This window comes from Cryptotermes secundus, unplaced genomic scaffold (genome assembly GCF_002891405.2).
Source record: "Cryptotermes secundus unplaced genomic scaffold, Csec_1.0 scaffold1031, whole genome shotgun sequence".
NCBI classification, from domain to species: Eukaryota; Metazoa; Arthropoda; class Insecta; order Blattodea; family Kalotermitidae; genus Cryptotermes; species Cryptotermes secundus.
This window is the reverse complement of record NW_019718628.1, coordinates 288,090-306,715: the sequence shown is the minus strand read 5'-3', so window position 1 is coordinate 306,715 and position 18,626 is coordinate 288,090. Positions and strand designations below refer to the sequence as shown.

General features: G+C 43.6%; 1 protein-coding gene across 4 annotated transcripts in view; it reads left to right on the top strand.

The window, feature by feature from the left end:
- LOC111862597 (5'-AMP-activated protein kinase subunit gamma-2) overlaps positions 1–18,626 on the top strand; it is a 469,740-nt gene that overhangs the window by 180,350 nt on the left and 270,764 nt on the right. The gene's annotated exons all lie outside the window — the stretch shown is intronic.

Here is an 18,626-nt window from a genome sequence, read left to right as displayed (position 1 = left end):
AAATCCCACTTGACGAGACCCGGAATCGAACCCGGGCCGCCGCGGTGGGAAGCCAGCGACTGACCGCTTCAGCAATCTTACGGCGGTAACTGTGAAGATTAAGCCTAACTGTCTTTGGGATGTGTTGCCGTGTAGTTCGGTGCATATGCACCAAGCCACCGGCTTCACATCCGACAAGACAGGAAATCACTGGGAGTGTGCCTTTAAATTGGCCACGACTCCTCTCGACTACCTGCTAATTCAGTTCGACTACTCCCATTGCATTGACGCAACGTGAAATCTGTGGCTTATCCACTGTTGTTTAGTAGCGTAAGAATCAGTGAAGCTAACTAACTAACTAACTATTTCCATGGATCTGAGTCCTTGCGAAGCCACCAGTCGCTCAGCTACTCAAGAATTTCCCAAAATGTTATGGGAGCCAATGGTTCATTACCGTGTTCACAAGAGCTCTCCTCTGGTCCATATCCTGAGCCAGATGAATCCAGTCCATACCACCTGATCCTATATCTCTAAAATATACTTTATTGTCCTACCACATACGTCTTGGTCCTCCTAGTGATCTTTTGCGTTCTGGCTTTACCACCAAGACTCTATATGCATTCTTCCTTTACCCCCATATGTACTACATGACATGCCCATCGCCTTGACTTGATCATCCTCTTCATATCTGGCGAAGGGCAACAGTATGTTAGATTCCGAAAATTGCTCGGCGGTGTTTATGTGAGTGGGGGAACGGGGGGCGGGGGGGAGGACTTTCAGTCACTTGATCTCTAATGATGAGGCGCGGTCAAGCCCCGTCGGTCGAGGCTCCAAGCGCTTTCACGGGATCAAGAAGAGGAAAGAGAGGCTGTGTAACTGAAGAGGTTTCTGATGTCTTTAACACAAACATTTACTCGTAACTCCGGTCGTAAGTTTTCAAAGAACAGCAGCCGCTCCCGCCCAAAGTACTCACAAATCATAGAGAACTCCAGGTCTGTCTTCTGGTTTTTAATTGACTTTTTTATACAAACACCATCCCGCCCTGTTTAACAGTAAGGCTATTCCTGTGTTTCAGCATCACAACATTAAGGCGTACGGAGCAGTGAAAGTTAAGCTCCACGCATTGCAAAGCTCAATACTGGATAATTTCACGCTCCGTCCTCTTATCCCCACCTCAAAGCTGAGGATAGCCGTCGGCCTCAGGCGTGTAGAATCGTGACCATACAGCCAACTGAACCCGATCCTGACTTACAGTGCCCCGACTGTTGTGTACGTCAACGGCATGAACATATTCCAGTACGTAGGGTTGCAGTGATTTTCAGAAGGGGACCCTCACCCGACTGTGTTTTATCTGAAAACGGCAGTGAATATGTAACGTCCCTCTTCTTAACTATTTAAGCACTACGCCTTGAAGACGTATGGGGAGTGCATATATAGATCCACGTATTCTTGACCTTGGCACTGGTTGGATGTGAATGGTCAGCTTCACTCCCCGGCCGCTATACCTCCAGGGAAAGAGCCCCCCGTACCCATTGGATAGGAGGCTGGGTGAACCCTAGAACTGGTCAGGACGACGTGGAGGGAAGAGAAGTTATTCCCCTAACAGCAGCATTCCCTCTACGCCGGGTATGTGAGTGCGCAAGCCGTGGTGCTTGTGAGCAGCAACCGAGGGTTGGGGATAAAAAGGAAAACTATCCCTGTAACAGGCCGTGGAGGCCCATAGGGTTGTCAGACGTCGAGGCTCCCACATTTTCTAGACAGTCGGCTCACAGATGGCGGTGAGGTTGTCAGCCTTACACGCTGGCCGCCCTTTACACCCACGAAGATTCCTTGCACTCATTTCTGTTAGAGGCTGAGTCAACCCCAGAGCCTTAATGCTGCTGGAAGGATTAGATCAATTTAAAAATTAAATTACCTCATCCGGAGTCGAACCCGCCATCTTCCATGGAAGTGAAAGCAATTTTAGAAAAAGGTCTGTAACGGTTATTAAATTTATAAGCTCAAAAATAAAGTTTAATTTTATCGATTTTATATTTATTGCTTCAAATTGACTATATGCTAAGCCAATAAAATGCGCGGGAGTCTTGAGACTGTTGCGCGGGACTATGACATCCGCTGCGCGGCCGCGCGCGCAGCTTAGAGGGAACATTGCCTACCGGAACTCGAACTCCGACCCCTTTGCTGTCTACCCTGCAGCCACTGAGCTATCCCGGCTCCTGAGTGAGAGAGACAACACCAAAGCGAATATGTTTGGATATGATTTCATCCGCAAATCCCTGCATTCCAGTGCATGATCGGTGACCTGATTCTTGGCGAACATTCCTGCCACTGTGCAGTCGAGTTTCAGCCATACGCACTGTGTACAGATGGTTCAATTTCAGATAGCACGTACGTGAGCTTGTCGTCACAGTGTCCCTCTCTTCTCCAAGCTTATAAATCGGCCACATTTTTCTCTTTCCTTTCCTCGAAACACTAAAAATATCTGATGCTTTACTTAGTTGTCTTCGTCCGGCTTCTTTGTGCCCTACCGGTGGTAACTGTGCAGTCTGTTCCGATATTCAGACGCTCCGCCGTAACAACATTTATACTTCGCCAAGGCTTCGCATGAAGAACTTCCTGTCGGATGCCTAAAGTTAAATTTCGCGTATTTTCTTTGCGGTCTTTAAGGAAAGGAGACTAGCTTTATTGGTCACCATGCTGTCTGTTTATTCGCTTTATGCTATTGGAGTCCATAGCAATCCAGTTCACTCTAATTTCCTACGGCAAATGATAACAACAAGACGGATGCACGAATTTGCGATGTAGGAGCGATGTACCGCCTCTGTGGTCTAGTGGTCGGAGTTCCTGCCTACAGATCCAAAGGTCGGGGTTCGATTCCCCGCGCTACCAGATTTTCTGAGAAGTAATGGGTGAGGAACGGGGTCCATTTAGCCTCGTGAGGATAATTGAGCAGCTATTTGAAGGAAGTAGCGGCTCCGGTCTAGAAAACCAAGATTAACGAGCGTGGGGATCCGTTGCGCTGACCACGCAACACCTCTATCCGCAAAAGTTGGCACTAACTTCGCCGACAAGCGGCGGTCGCTCGATCGGTATAGTTCGGTTGCGGACTCAAGCCACGAAGTTTGTTTTTTGTTTGTTACTGGAAAGTATCATAAACCAACCACCGCTACGCTAGGCGATGATTCTCAATTATTGTCGAGCTTTCCGTGGCCTATAATTTTCAGACAGGAAAAGACAAAACAAAACTGCTTACGGCATATGAAAGTGTAAACATGGAGGTGAAGTTGGTTATGAACAACCTTCCAGACAGTCGTTTGTGATATATCTGACTGCAAAGAAGTTCGTGTAGTTGATTTTTGTGGGCTTCGAGAAAACGCTTCTTGGAGTCGGTGAACATCTTCCCTGCGAAGTGCTCGGTCTTCCCGCTCCTTTTCAGTGCGGAACACTGCCGGTCTCTTGAAATTGCTTTAACCAACGTCGGATACCATTATCTGAATTCGAATCTTTTCCATATTGAGTTCTGTAACGACATTGCGTTTTGATAACGGACTTCGTTTCGAAAAACCAAAGTACGCTCGTTGCTTTCTATTGAACAGTCGCCATTTCGAGGCGTGACGTCATATTTTCTCCTAGGTATCAATGCGGCGAGTTGCCAAATACAACTTTTTGAGTTACACTTTCATATTTCGTAAGCAGTTTTATTGTATTCTCTCCGGTTTGAAAATTAGAATTCACGGAAACCTCGACAACAATTTAGAATCGCATTGCACTCGTGCTCACCTGTTGGTGCGATGCTAGTGCTCTTGCCTGAGAAATGTTTGTTCACATTCGTCACGAATGACACGAGCCCTAAGCCGACCGTCTCATAGGTTGCGTGATTTCTGGTCGAAATTCAATGGGAAGAGGACAATAATAAAGTACTTGAGAGCCCGATATTGATTGAATTGCGTTGCGGCCAGCGGTCGGCAACCCTAGGCGACAGGTCGATACTACACAGCGAATTGTGTTACGCAAGCACAGCAAGTCTAGCGAGAGTAAAGGTGGCATTGGAGTGTGTTTAGTGTAGGCCACACGACGTTTCGTGACTGGTTGTCGGTATGTCAATACTTATTTTTCTTGGCGTTTACACGAGTACACTGTCTTCGCCCGTCCGAGCACTGGGGTAGTGGGTTCGAGTCCCGCTCGAAGCATGGATATTTGTCTGCTTTTGTTGTGTGTTGTCCTGCGCAGGTATCGGCCTTGCGACGGGCTGATCCCCCGTCCAAAGAGTCCTACCAACTGTCTAACATTAAATGACTGCAGTTAAGCGATGCCCTATGCAACAGCAATATGAATGAATCAGTGAATGAATTACAGCAGTACACAAAGTGAAAGTGTAATGCGGAGGTGGTATATGTGCGTCCACATGTCTCATCTGCTAAACTACTGAAAGGATTTGAACAATTCTGGTATTGATGGTTTGCACTATGTCGGTTCAGTACATTCCGGACTTTAATTGACCCTTGGACTGGAACTTCATAATACTCCTCAAATTCCGCGCACTGTGAAATTTATTTCCCTTTTTTTCCCCCTTGCCTCTACAGCCCCAGTGGGCCTAGGCCTACCTCCATGAACTTCTCAGTTCACTTCGGTTTTTCTATATCTTACACATACGGTAGGACTTCTTGGGCGAGTGATCAGCTCGTCGCAAGGCCTCTACCTGTAGACAAACACAGAAAAACGCACGCAAACATCCATGCCCTGAGTGGGATTCGAACCCACGATCTCGGCTTCCGAGCGAGCGAAGACAGTGCATGCCTTAGACCAGCCGCTACCGTGACCGCCCGTGAAATGTATTAATGTGGTGTATATAACGACGCTTTCGCTAGCTCAGACCATGCATATAATGTAAAGCGTAAGTGATCGGATGAAATATGATGACTTTTGAAAGAATATGAAAGGAAGCGGTCGTGGCCTAACTTAAGATACTCTCCAGGAATTTTTCTGTCGAAAGCCACGAATATCCTCATTCAGGATAGTCTCCAGCTAGACTAAGATTCGAACCGAATACCTCCAGAATACAAGTGACAAGCGTTACGGCTTAAGCCAACTTGCTCTGAGGTCCCAGTACAGAAATATGGGTATAATACGTTAAATAAATAAACAACATGAAGTGCATAATTTAACATAAGAAAAGGCATAAACATTTTCTTCGACCCTCTTTTTTTTTCGATGTGATGGATGGCACTGACCGCCTCATTGGTCTAGTGGGCAGAGTTCCTGCCTACAAAATCAGAGGTCCCGGGCTCGATTCCCGGCGCTACTGGATTTTCTGAGAAGTAGTGGATCTGGAACGGGGTTCACTCAGCCTCGTGAAGGTAACTGAGGAGCTATTTCAAGAAAATCGCGGCTCCGGTCTAGAAAACCGAGATTAACGGCCGTGGGGATCCATTGCGCTGACCACGTGGCACCTTCTATAGGCAAAAGTTGGCACTAACTTCGCCGGCAAGCGGCGGTCGCTCGGTCGGTATAGTTCCCTTGCGGACTACAGGCCACGGAATTTTTTAGTGAATGGCACTAACTTCGCCGACAAGCGGCGGTCGCTCGGTCGGTATAGTTCGCTTGCGGACTACACGCCACGCAGATTGTTTGTTCTGATGGATATTTAACGAAGTGCAGCAATACCTCGCATAGTCCGGCTTCGATCAGTCCGGATTCACTATAGTCCGGTTTGAAAATTTCAAAACAAACTAAATTTTAATTGAGCAAAATGAAAATAAATTCTAAAAGAATAGTACACAAAATTATTTTTAATACATAAATGATCGGGTTTTTTTTTCCTTTATACAGTCAAGTCTCTTTTTGTGCGGTTTATTTTTATGTGGTTTTAAAGTTATGCGATACGATACATATTTCAATTTTTTCTGGGGTTCCCCGCTGTATATGTATGTACCTATGCTCGGGTCGTCGTTCTTGAGCTCTGACAGCTCTCGCTGGATGAGGTGGGGAGAGCACTACTTTAACGGAATTTTGGAAGAGCTACAACATCAGAAACTATCGAAAATATAGGCGAAGCATGGCATGAATTAACGGCAAGCAATATGAGGGCAGTATGGAAACATATCATAGCACATTGTGCAAATGATTTAATTGATTTTGAAACTCATTTTGCTGAAGTCACTAATAACAGTGGAAATTAGACAGCAACTTGGTTTCAGTGAGTTAGATTCCATCAACGTAATTGAGTGCATCAAAGCGAACACTAATTAACTAGATAATGAAACACTTATTAACATAGATGAACAACGGGCTTATGAAGAACTGGAGGACAACTTAGACAACGACGACTGTGTTGAAGTGCCTGCACGAGAATTAACAGCTGAACAACTATCAAAAATTATTGGAATGGTTGAAATCTTGTCAGATTATATTATGGAAGTTGATCCCAATATTGAACGTAGCCTTACAATTCGCCTAAAGATAAACACTGCAATTCGTTGCTACAAAGAAATGTATGAAGAGAAAAGACCAAAGAAGAAAAATGTTCAGACATCAATATTGCAATTTTTAGAGAATAAAAATGAATTGCGAAAACATGATTTTTTTTAATTATTTATAAAAAAAGACATTCGAATTTATTAATCGCGTTTTATTTATTGAAAAATGGAGATTTTTTGAACCAATTATCATTTTTTGTATGTATTTAGTTCCTCGATTAGTCCGGCTTCAAACAGTCCGGGATATTGGCGGAACCCATTACCCGGACTATGCGGGGTATTGCTGTACAAGAAAGGATAATTTGTGGCCGTTGCAATATGTTTGTAGTGTGAGTGTCTTTATTGCTACAGTGACGTGAAGTGGGAAAGAATTCGCTTCAGAACTGTGCTTCAAATTGGGTCACACATTTATATTCTTGTAGTCTCAGGGTCACCTCACTGAACTCGTTGCTGAAGTTTAGCATTAGTACGCGTTTTCATATCGTTTCAGGTTCGACCCAGACTGCTGCCACTTACACGGAGAATAAATAAATATGTCTGTCTGTATAATAACAATCACTTCAATACGGCAATTTAGTCCCCTCCCTAAACGCCATGTATTTTAAATACAATTCATGCATTGAACATTGCCTATTGTGCATTGTATTTTGAGATAAAATTATTGTAATTGCGGGGTAGTGAATTGACCGTAGTTACGTACAGCCAGAGAACCGCAAAGTACGAAATGTGGCCTGCGTGATTAAGGAGAGACATGGAATGAGCAGTGTAGAAGGGTACCGTTACTGATAGTGTCATTTCTGAACCGTCATGCTGGAACAACTTCGATTTTCTTCTCTCTAAATTGTATTTCGCTATGTTGTCCTAAGAAACCGCACATGTGGTCAAGTGGTCAGCGTTCCTGGCTGCAAATCCAGAGGCCCGGGTTCGATTCCCGGTCATACTAGATTTTTCTGAGAAGTATTGGGTCTTGAACGGGGTCCACTCAGCCTCGTGATGATAATTGAGGAGCTATTTCAAGGAAATATCGGCTCCGGTCTAGAAAACTGAAATTAACGGCCGTGGAGCTTCGTTGCGCTGACCACGTGACACCCTCTATCCGCAAAAAGTTGGTACTAACTTCGCCGACAAGCGGCGGTGCCTCGGTAGGTATAGTTCGCTTGCGAACTAAAATCGCGGAGTTTTTATCTTTTCCTAGTTAGTTAGTTATTGGAGAGGGTGGGTTTCCCCATGCACTTAGACCAGTATTGGTCCATTGTGCTTCCCTCTATGATATTCTACCAGTCTCTATATCCTACCGATATTGATGCGTACCATCAGTCCCGACCGACCGAGCCAGCGAGTTCGGCCTCCACTAGCTTGGCGGTATCTATAATGCTTCCCCCATCTATCAGAGGTGTTAGAGACTACTTGTTGGGCGGGAAACGTCCTTGAATTTGTCTCAGTGACCTCCTTTGGAGATACGAGGTTCTTTTACGTGCCGTAAAGCTACGACACGGGACACACGGCTTAAAGTCCATCCCGGAGGACTTGTTCCCTGAATTTTTCCGCCCTTAACAATTCGACGACCTCCGCCGGGTTTGAACCCGCGTACCACGTGTCATGAGGTGGGAACGTTACCTCTAGACTACGGAGGCCGCTTTATCTTTTCCTAAGTCTCGTGCTTTTATTATTCAGTGTTACTCGACATGTATTAATTCATAACCTACTTTCTTTTTAACGTGTTAACCCATAGGCCACTTCCTGTCCTATGCACTCTGAATCTCCCTGCTTCCTGCCCTGTAGGCTGCGTATTATGTAAATTGTTTCCTTGACCGCATCAGTAGTCGGTTGGGCCTTCTGTGTTGCTTTCAGTTTTGTTTGATAACCATCCGCTCCTCCATTTCAGTAATCGATTTGCGGGTATCACAGTGGGATAATTAACTACTCATATTTGAGTCTGTGTGACAGATTGAGCTATCAGGAGTTAGGTGAACATTTTGTAAGTATAATTCATGAGCAAAACGAGGATGTGGGGCAAAATTAAAACGTAACAAAAGCTAAATTATTTGAGAATGTGTTAATATTGTCGCGTGTTGCTAGGCAACGCCACAAGAAATTAGTGGGTTTCGGATTTGAATGAATATTTATGGGACAGTCACTTTTACACTCGCAACTACAATTATTCACAGCTTAAGACATCTTCGGAAGTTTCCTCCTCAATGTCACGACACTCTCGATCAAGTGTCTTCTGCTCTTGCCGAATACCAGCCCTACTCTTCTAAGATCAAATACAAACTGAACTAGTCTCTTGTCGCAGTTGGACTCATAAAACTTGCGCGCGAACTCAATAGGGAATACCATGTCGAAGGGTTACCCTCGACCGCTGCTATGCAATAACTGCTTCGAACAATTTGTATGTAACGGTGAAAACTCCACTGTTAGATCGCTAGCCATTGTGCAGCAATGGATGCGTTTCGATTCCTAGCCGCTGTCACGGGAACATCGGTCGTTGCCTAGGAAATCAACCCTGATTTCGTCAACAGTTCCGGTTTTCTGGCGGCATGCCACAATACTTTAGTTCATGGAAACAACAGTTTTAAGTCAATTTTATTCGCGGCGAAATTGAGAGCAGTTGGAATTCGTGAAGTGGTCTTTGCTTTTCACTTCTGAGTTCTTCGTCTTTCCGTATTTTATGTAAAGACCTAAAATGTTTACGTGTTGTATGCAATAAACTGCAGCTCAGTTCTTGCGTGTAAAACTTCGGAACAGCGTACTTACAAGATTTAAGGTTTTCACGGCTGTGAGATATCTTGCATATGACGTCAAATAATTCGGAGATGTGTGCCAGTGTTTCTTCTGTCCTGAAGATGGAGACAGTACATTCCTCCGAACTACACTGCGTCATGTTCCGCTGGACAGGAACCTTAACACATGTGAAAACCCCAGATCCTGCATAGTTTCCTGTTTGTGTTACCACTGTTGTAAGGTCTTCACGGCAGCATTAGGCTGTGGCACTGTAGAGTGCAGGTGGATACAGACAGGGTGGAACCTGAAAGTGGAGACAGAATACTGATGTGAAATACAGGTATTCACACACAGAATGCAAAATACGAAGTTAATTGATTATTTCTTGCAGTGCATCTTGGTATTCGTTAGTTTAACGCAATTCTCAGGAAGCTCCCGGAGTCAGCCACCATTACAAGTTTCATTGTCTGTTGCATTATGGGCAAGCTGGGGGCAGAACATCTCCCCAACCCGGGGGTTGCGTGTCGTTCCTGTATATTGATCGGTTGCGTCACAGCAACCGTCCTGAAAACGTTGACCTGGGTATTGATACAACGAAGACAGGAACAAAGGATCATGCCGGGTAGGTTAACTAAGCAGGCAACCGTCTCACTTATGTTTGAAGGAAAGCGAGTTAAAAATCGTGCCAACATCATCGGCTGTCCTGAAAGTTTGGCTTTCTTTCTGAGAAAATTTTCAGGCAAATGTCAGGACGGTATCTTAAAATAGGCTGTGGCCATTTTCTCCCAGTGGATTTCCATTCATCATGCGCAATGATCATTTCCTTTGACTCGATGCTTAGTTAACATCTTAGATTGTTACAACGTCGTTAAATAGGTACGAGCCAATGTGTATGATTTGTGCGCGCTGTTATTGTGAGGGTAAATTTATATTGGACCCTCCAGTGTTAACTACTGGACATTGGTTCTTAAATTTACTGTCCTGAAATGGAAGCGAAGACTATATTAGTCTTGTTCATTTCATTTTAAATTGTGAAGAAAATCATTACGTAACGACGTTGTCAGTAACATTGTATATATAGTCGGATAATTGAATGGTAGCAGGTAATAATGAACTGAAATGGATGTCGAAGAAAGAAGGAGGGGCTGTTTCGGAATTACTTCGAAACTCCGTCGGGAAAGTCTTTCTTTTTACATATTTCGTAATATCAGACGCGATTTTGCAATCACGTAATGAAAGAAGCATCTTGTGATTCAGACTTAGTTGTTTGCTCATTTCCATGCGATAATTACTAAACGAATTTAAGTTTTATTTCTTTTTGATGAATTCCCAGAATGATATTTTACTAAGACAGGACAGACGCCAGTAATAGGCAAAGAAGGCTGGAGTTTCGGAAGACGGAACTCCTACGATCGTAGTTCTACACGCTGACAGACCTAATCATACAGAAAGACGGCGATGACCGTTCGAAAGAGCATAACTTCTAGTATCGAGATATCGTGGTGTGTTTCTTCGGTTATATGTCATTGAATTCATAACCTGTCTCTTACATAAGACACAATAATGTTGTTAATGTTATATTTTAGCGTCCTGTTGCACTGATTCTAGTCCATGATGTGTATTTATGCTACCCGTCTTACAGTGCACACAATTTCACCTTTCTCTTCGCTTTTACACTACATGTTTCGGCACTAATGTGCCATCTTCAGGTGTGTCTCTATCCACGTCAGACTACAACGCACGCAGTTACAGGAGCAAGACACAACACAGAGCACAATACACACATGAATGCAGGAAGAGTGCACCCACAGAGGTGGTTTGGCGTGATTCGCGTATTGAGATACGACGTAAGGATGACGAATCCTGAAAAGATTTAATATTTAAAGTCTATTATTATACATGACGAATATATATTTTAGTCATTTTAGTATGAAGACATCAGGGCATGCAATGCAGTAGTTAGACGTGCATAGAGACACACCTGAAGATGGCACATTAGTGCTGAAACATGTAGTGCAAAAGAGAAGAGTAAGGTGAAATTGTGTGCACTGTAAGACGGGTAGCATAAACACACTTCATGGACACAATAATGTTGCTTGGTGAACCGTCCGTGTTTACCGAAAGAAGAAACGTTTCATAATGCTTACTCGCTTATCTGTTGGTGTGAAGTTGTGTACTGAATGTCAAACTCATGCTATGTGCGAAGCACCTATCGCCATGCCTGTCAATCACAGGCCTTGCGAAGCGAAGTTGGCAGTATCACTTTATGTGACAAGTCGAAACGTAAAATTGTGAAATCCCTAGGTTGTCTGTCACAGTCAGTTAAGATACAATTTTAATGGAATAGATGAAGGTACTATTTACAGCAACTCTCCAACAACTGTCAGTTAATTTGAATTAATGGTAATTAGCTCAGTGTGAATGAATTGTATTAGCTGTAATTATTGTCTGTTTTGCTATGTAATTACATATTTGTTTTCCTGGTATATCAAACCTTATTTTCCTTCCTACGATGCAGTCCCACCGGATGTAGCTTATTAACCACAGCTTCAAGTAACCATGTTTTCACCAGCACATGTCTTTCCCTTGGAACAGAATTATATCACAGCCTGTGGGTATGTTAATGTCCTCATGTGGTGTCATACTTAATGCACCTGGATGGAGTAGTTAATCGATTATCAAAATAGATCTTGTTAAATATGCGAAAGTGAGCCTTATTCTCATTGTTTTATTATTACATAATAATGAACGTCGGTTCACATAAAGTCTACACGGCGCCGCATCCCAGAAGACAGCATTCTTCGCAGGAACCTGTCTGCACCGTTTTCTCTGACGTCATTCTAGTTTTGTTGAAGCTATGGAATTAGAACAGCATTTAATTGTGGGGGACGGGCACAAAGTCGTATGTGTTCTGAAAGTATGAGTCAGTATCCAAAATTAACGATCCTCTAAGAACCATTCGCATTCCTTATGCGATCTTTACAAATGAAATTGATTTATATGGAATACGTCTGAATATAAGGAACACACGGAAATGTATTTTTATTTCTTCGTGTACTTGTATGTACCACATACCGAAAACAGAGTCTGGCAGCAATTGGTTGCGTAGCAACCAGACTTTTCTTGTGGTTGGCACGTTCGTGCGTGTGTGTGTTTATTGGTGATGCGGTGGAGGATCTTTCTTGGGATATGGAAAGCGAAATCTGAGAAGTACTCGTAAGTAAACCCCCGGTTGCTATGTGGTCGCCAGTGCCAGTGCAGCAGCAGTCACTACAGTCCGCTGTTTATGCAACCAGACTCCCCGCGCGTGCTCTGTCCCTGTTTATTGTACTGTTTTCGGTAGTTTCCTTTTTTTGCGTGTTTTTCTCTTCTTTACGTCTCCCAGACCGGCTCTGGGGCCCACCCAGCTTCCTGTTCGATGGCTAATGGGGGCTCTTTCCCCGAGGGTACAGCGGCCGGGGCGTGAACCTGTCAACTCGTTTCCAACTAATGCCAAGGTCAAGAAAACATGAATCTACACATCCATTTATCCATGCGTCTTCATGGTATAACTTTACCTTATTTACAGGACTTGCCTTAAATATAGCTACGGTTAAAGCTCCTTCTACATTATGCCATGTGTGCTATAGCTACTGTAAGTAATGGTGACTTGGGTAGCTAATCGGTCAGGGCTCAAGGGAACGCGGTAGCGTAGTTCGTTGGGGCACTATGCTACCTGCCGGGAGGTCGCGGTTTCAAGTCCCAATGAGGACATTGGATTTTTTTTTTTTTTCAATTGACCCAATCCTTCCAGCCGCACTATGGACTTGGGGTCGACTCAACCTCTAACAGAAATGAGTACCAGGAATTTTCCTGGGGGGTAAAGGGCGGCCGGCGCGTAAGGCTGACTTCCTCACCGCCATCTGTGAGCCGAGTGTCTAGATAATGTGGGATCCTCACCGTCTCACAATCCTATGGGCCTCCGAGACCTGTTACAGGGATAGCTAAAAATAATCGGTCAGAGCTCATTTTCCGGTAGGGGTGTCTAGGAGTTCCCCTGTCTTAATCTTTTTTTCGGTTCTCGGTTCGTCCCAACTGGCAGCTGAATATGGCAAGTTCTATCACATGTAACTACTTAGTGGTTAGTACTCTTGCCCTCTGTGCAGATTCCCTGTTCGAATCTTGTCCAAGGGTCTGACTGTCTTGAAAGAGAATTTTCTTTTACCCCTTTAGAAAAATTACGGGATGATGCTTGAAATAGGCAACACCCTCTATTCACAATTCGCTATTCATAATCATCCCTGTATTTGAAGAATACTATTGTCTATGATGTGACACCGTGCAGTCTGGTAGATATCGATAACAGCTTTTCGGAGGGCCCTGCCGCCTCCATGTTCAGAATATATAGTGCCGATTGATGATTCCTGTATAATGATGTGGGAGGAAGTGGTCGTGACCTAATTTGAGACACTCTTTCGGCATTTGCCTGCAGGGACTGATGGAAACCACTAAAACGTCACTTATATTAGCCGGTCTCCGAGTCGAGATCTGAATGAGGTACCTCATGAATACAAAGCGCTGTCCCTTCGACGGAAACTTTCAGTAAGTGCCATGTTATTGCCCAGGTCATATTCTTCTGTTTTGTGGATCAAGTCTTTTCTTCCCATGACCCCGAAGCCAGAGCGCTGAGGCCGCACCAGCATTCCTGTCTATTTTCGCCTAACCCAGAATTAGCAGTACGCAATACAAAACTGTACAATATCCGGTGAGTGTAGATAAGTAATTAGGAAAACTTACCATACAGGTAAACGCTGTGTGTGAAACCAGTAAACATCAAGAGATATGAAGTAATAGAACAGAAGAGAAAATTCAATGAAGAGGAACTTCATCTTTAAGCACAATAGGTCATTGAAGGTCGCAGTGCTAGGGCCAGTTTTATGGCCCACCCCTCATACTCATACTCGTACTCAACTTCATCTTTTGAACTTTTTGTTCAGTTATGTCAGAGTGATTGGGCGAAAGAGATTATGATGGACCTAATGTGTAGCACGCATAGTAGAATCAACAAATATGATGGATCTCAAGGAAGTTTATATTTCGCAGATGTTATCTAGATTGTATTGCAGGCTAACGACGTTGAATGATTGGTGTAAACAACGAAAGAAATACCCTGTTCATCACAGTACATACATTTTTTTTAAATCCTGATGTGTGAATGGTAACCACAGCTACGTACGATATTGATTTATGTTTCGTTACGGGTCTGGCTTGTTTTGCGAGTAGCGCTGTGCACTTGATTAGCTGTAGATTTGTAAAAGTATATAGGACTAGTATCACTATAGCGTACAGTGTAATGGCACGTGCACAATTGCCGCGAGGTTATTCACTTGGCTGCTGCTACACGTGTGTATTCTCCTTCTCGCATTGCCCCTGCCGTTGCCGTGTCTCGTTACCCGCCGAACAGATATGGCGGAGAAGTTGCCTACTGAGCACGGCGCATTTTCTGTTGTTGAGCTCGAAAGTCGCTCTTTGCTTGGTTATTTCCTTCATTTCTTTACATATTTCCGTCCTTATTGAATGGTTCAGCGTCGAGGAATGAATATTCTGAGTCTATTACAATGGATTTGATAAAAAATGCGGCTGAGGAAGGGAGAACCTCTATTGTACTTCCCAAACTCGTTGTGTGGGGCGTGAACTGGAGTGAAAGCATGTGCACTTCTGCAAGGTCATACAAGGTAGCTTAACTTGAGCCTGATCTGGGTTCATTACCCTTCAAAGAAGGCGCTATGGTAATGCGCTTCTGTGGAGCAGCCGCTTATATAATGCTTGAACTTTTTGTGTGAGATGTATATATACGAGTATATGAATTAGGTTAACCATCAACACAACAGATATACTCGCTTTTGGCGTTTTACAATTCGAGTTTTTATTCCTGCTACATGTTTCGGCCGTACAAGACCATCATCAGGCAGTTATATATAGGAATACGTGCAGTCATTGAACTACCGATATGGATCCATAACTAAACACATGATGATCTTGTAGAAACATGTAGCAGGAATAAAAACTGGAATTGTAAAACACCAAAAGCGAGTATATTTGTTGTGTGACGGTTGATCCAATTCATATATATATATATTGTGACATGTTGCGCAACGGAGGACCCCTACCTCCCCACACAACAGGATGCAACCAGTGAAGATTTTTGTGTGAGATTTAATATTCTCATGACAGTGAATATGAAGGTTACTGTCTTCTGGCATGTGACGCCGTGTAGTGTGACAGGAGTTTTCCGACCTTTTCGGTGTAACCTATATAAATCTAAAGGACAGATGAATAAGCTCATCGTGAACAATTTCGTTCATTGTTATCTTTACTCCTATTCTTCTGGGTTCTGTTACCCTACCCCCGGCTCTCTGTATTCTTTCCCATTTCTAACGTTAAGCGTATTCTTATACCCTGAAGATGGAAGCACCATGTTACTCCGAAACGCCGATGCATACACCAGACTACACGGCGACGTCACAACACAGTATTCTAGTTACACTTACATAATGGAAACAGCTGTCATGCAGGTATCAGTCCGTTCTCTCATTGGCTCTAAAAACAAGTATTGACATGGCCTATACATACATCCCTACATGAACTCCCGCCGCCCTTCCAGTCCTCATATCCTCAATTTAAATTTCGTAGCGGAAACTTCGGATGGATCACGACCGGTTTTGTTCCGATTTACCGTCTAAATCGGGCAGCATTCGCTGTCTGTCTCTTTCGCCTTACGAAATTGTAAGAAATGGGCAGTTAACTGGATCAGCTGTCTGCTACGCATTCTCTTATGGGCACGGCTCAATGGCATTCGGTAGTATTTGCGATGTGGGTGCTAGTGATCTACATGAAATATTATATGAATTTAAATTTAGTCCTTAACTTCCTTTAGAAGCCGGGGTAGCGTAGTCGGTATAGCGACAGCTACGGGCTGGATGTCACAGAGGTCCGAGTTCGAGTCCCGGTATGGTCAAGAATTTTCTCTTCTCCAACCTTCTATCCAATAGGTACCGGGGGTTCTTCCCCCGGGATTAAAGCGGCAGGGGCGTGAAGCTGAGCACTCACCTCCATCAAGTGCCAAGGTCAAGAAAATGCGGATCTATACATCCACCCCACCCCCCTTAACTTCCTTTACGTGAAGTACAATTTAGCCTGATTATCGCTTTCCTTCAAGATGTGGCTGATCATGTTGAGGTTTTACCATTCTATAAAATGTATACATGGCAGAAGACATGGCTGTCATTAATACGCAGGCTGCACATTCTCTTTGAAACATATTTTAATTGACGTTTAAATGTTTCCACTACTTTTAACGCCTTTAAACACGGTGATGACTAACGGGCATGTACCACCTGCTGTGACGTTAAGAATCTTGCATTTTGAACACAGTTTATTCATGCTCCTCTTACAGTTTTTCGGGAAAAATGTCGTTTTCCTAAATGACATTGGGCTTTGTGATGGAGACGTGCGACGTTCAAACTGAATCTTCAAGTACTGTTATTTGGACGGGTTTTGGGATTCCGACGGTTGAGTAACACATCACAAGGACGTAAAGTTGAGATGAGGCATAGCCCTACATATTCTTAACCCGGCAATAGATGTACCGTATTTACGCATGTATAGGCCGCGTGCGTGTATAGGCCGCAGCACAATTTTCACAGAAATTATAGAAAAAATAATTTTCTTGGAATATTATTTCAGGAGTATTACACCCTGTATTACTAATTATGAATATCATTTTTTAAACGAAGTGTGATTTCGAATATATCGAATATAAGCCGCACCCCAGTTTTCCTCTTGAATTTTTGGCAAAAAATGTGCGGCCTATACATGCGTAAATACGGTAAGTAAGATGCCAGCTTCATGCTTAGGCCGCATTATGCCTGAGGATGGCGCCCCAATGTCCGCTGAATAGAAGGCCAGAGATACCGAGTTGGTGGCACAGAGAAAAGTCTGAAATACACGAAGTGCAAGGAGAGATTATTTTCCATATGTAATATGACATTTTCTGTAACGGGTTTCATAGCTGCAGTGAATGAACAGCCCAACGTTTAAGGCATTTGGAACGTGTCAGCACCAGATCTAAAGCGCGGCTTTCAACCCTTACAGAGCCTGCACGTGACGGTAACAAAGTCAGGGAGAATGAAGTGGGCTGGACATGTAGCATAGATGATATGAAAATGTGCACAACATTCTAGTTGAAATCCTGTAAGGAAGAGGCCGCTTATGGAACTTAGGTATGGATTTTAGGATAATATTAAGCTTAACCCCATAGTGGATGTAAGGATTTTGGCTTGATTCATCTGGCTCAAGGCATCATCCTTTGATGAGCTGTTGTGTACCTTTCGACATTATAAATGACGAAAAATATCTTTGGTAACTCAGCGACTGTTTATGTCTATTCCGTCGTTGTTTCGGAGGATATGTGACGCTCTTATAAAGCTCCAAATACGTATCGAATCTTAAACAATATTCGTTATAATACAGCATAATTGATTCAGCGTCATTGAGTAACCTCCGAAACTGTGTACAATGATAGGCTTTCACTCGGCCGCGAGGCATCGAAGATCTAAGCAGTAGAATAGCTTGATGGGGTCACGGGCTGATGCCAGTGGCTACTGCTGCAGTTCAGTGGTGTTCGGCGTGACGTCAAGAGCTAGGGCTGCGTTACCTCCGGGACTGGAGATTACCAGTGTGTTACTCGAAGCCACGACCTCTTAGTCCTTCCGCAAAATATCTTTTATAACAGAATTCCAGATAAACCGTATGTTTTATCAAGGTGAAAGAGGTAGGCTTTATAAAACGTCCATGATGTGTATGTATTGATCGTCTTCTAGTGTAAACCGTGTCTTGTGACACGGTTTACACAGAATATAAGAAAAACGACCCCCATAGTGGAAGAACCACACGCAAGTTTTAATTATGACACATAAGATGAATAATCTTAACAAGTTTTAGTGTGTGTAAATTTATTACAGTTGACAAATACGGACTTTTTAAATACTTTTTAAGTGGTGCTGTGAAAACATAAGAGGGCAAGCAATGCAATAGATTAGGGTAATTAGGGCACCTGATGTTGCCGAAACTTGTCGTGAAGTAGCAGGTGAAACTGAGTGCACTACAAGACGGCCACTGTATACGTATCATCGTTGTTAAGATTCATAAACTTACACGCCGTGTTATATTACTCCTCCGCCATGGGAGTCGTTCCTCCTATATTTTGTGTATACCGTGTCTTGTCATGTGTCCCTCTTTTGTGGCTGCGTGCGTTGTAACAAATCGCTTTCGTAAGATTTGAGGCTTTCACGGCGGTGACTATGAAGAAAGCAGTCTTCTGGGATTTGGCACCGTGTATATGTGGTGTTAACCGACGTTTCGGAGGAACGTATCGCCTCCATCTTCAGGGTAGAAGAAAAAATATAA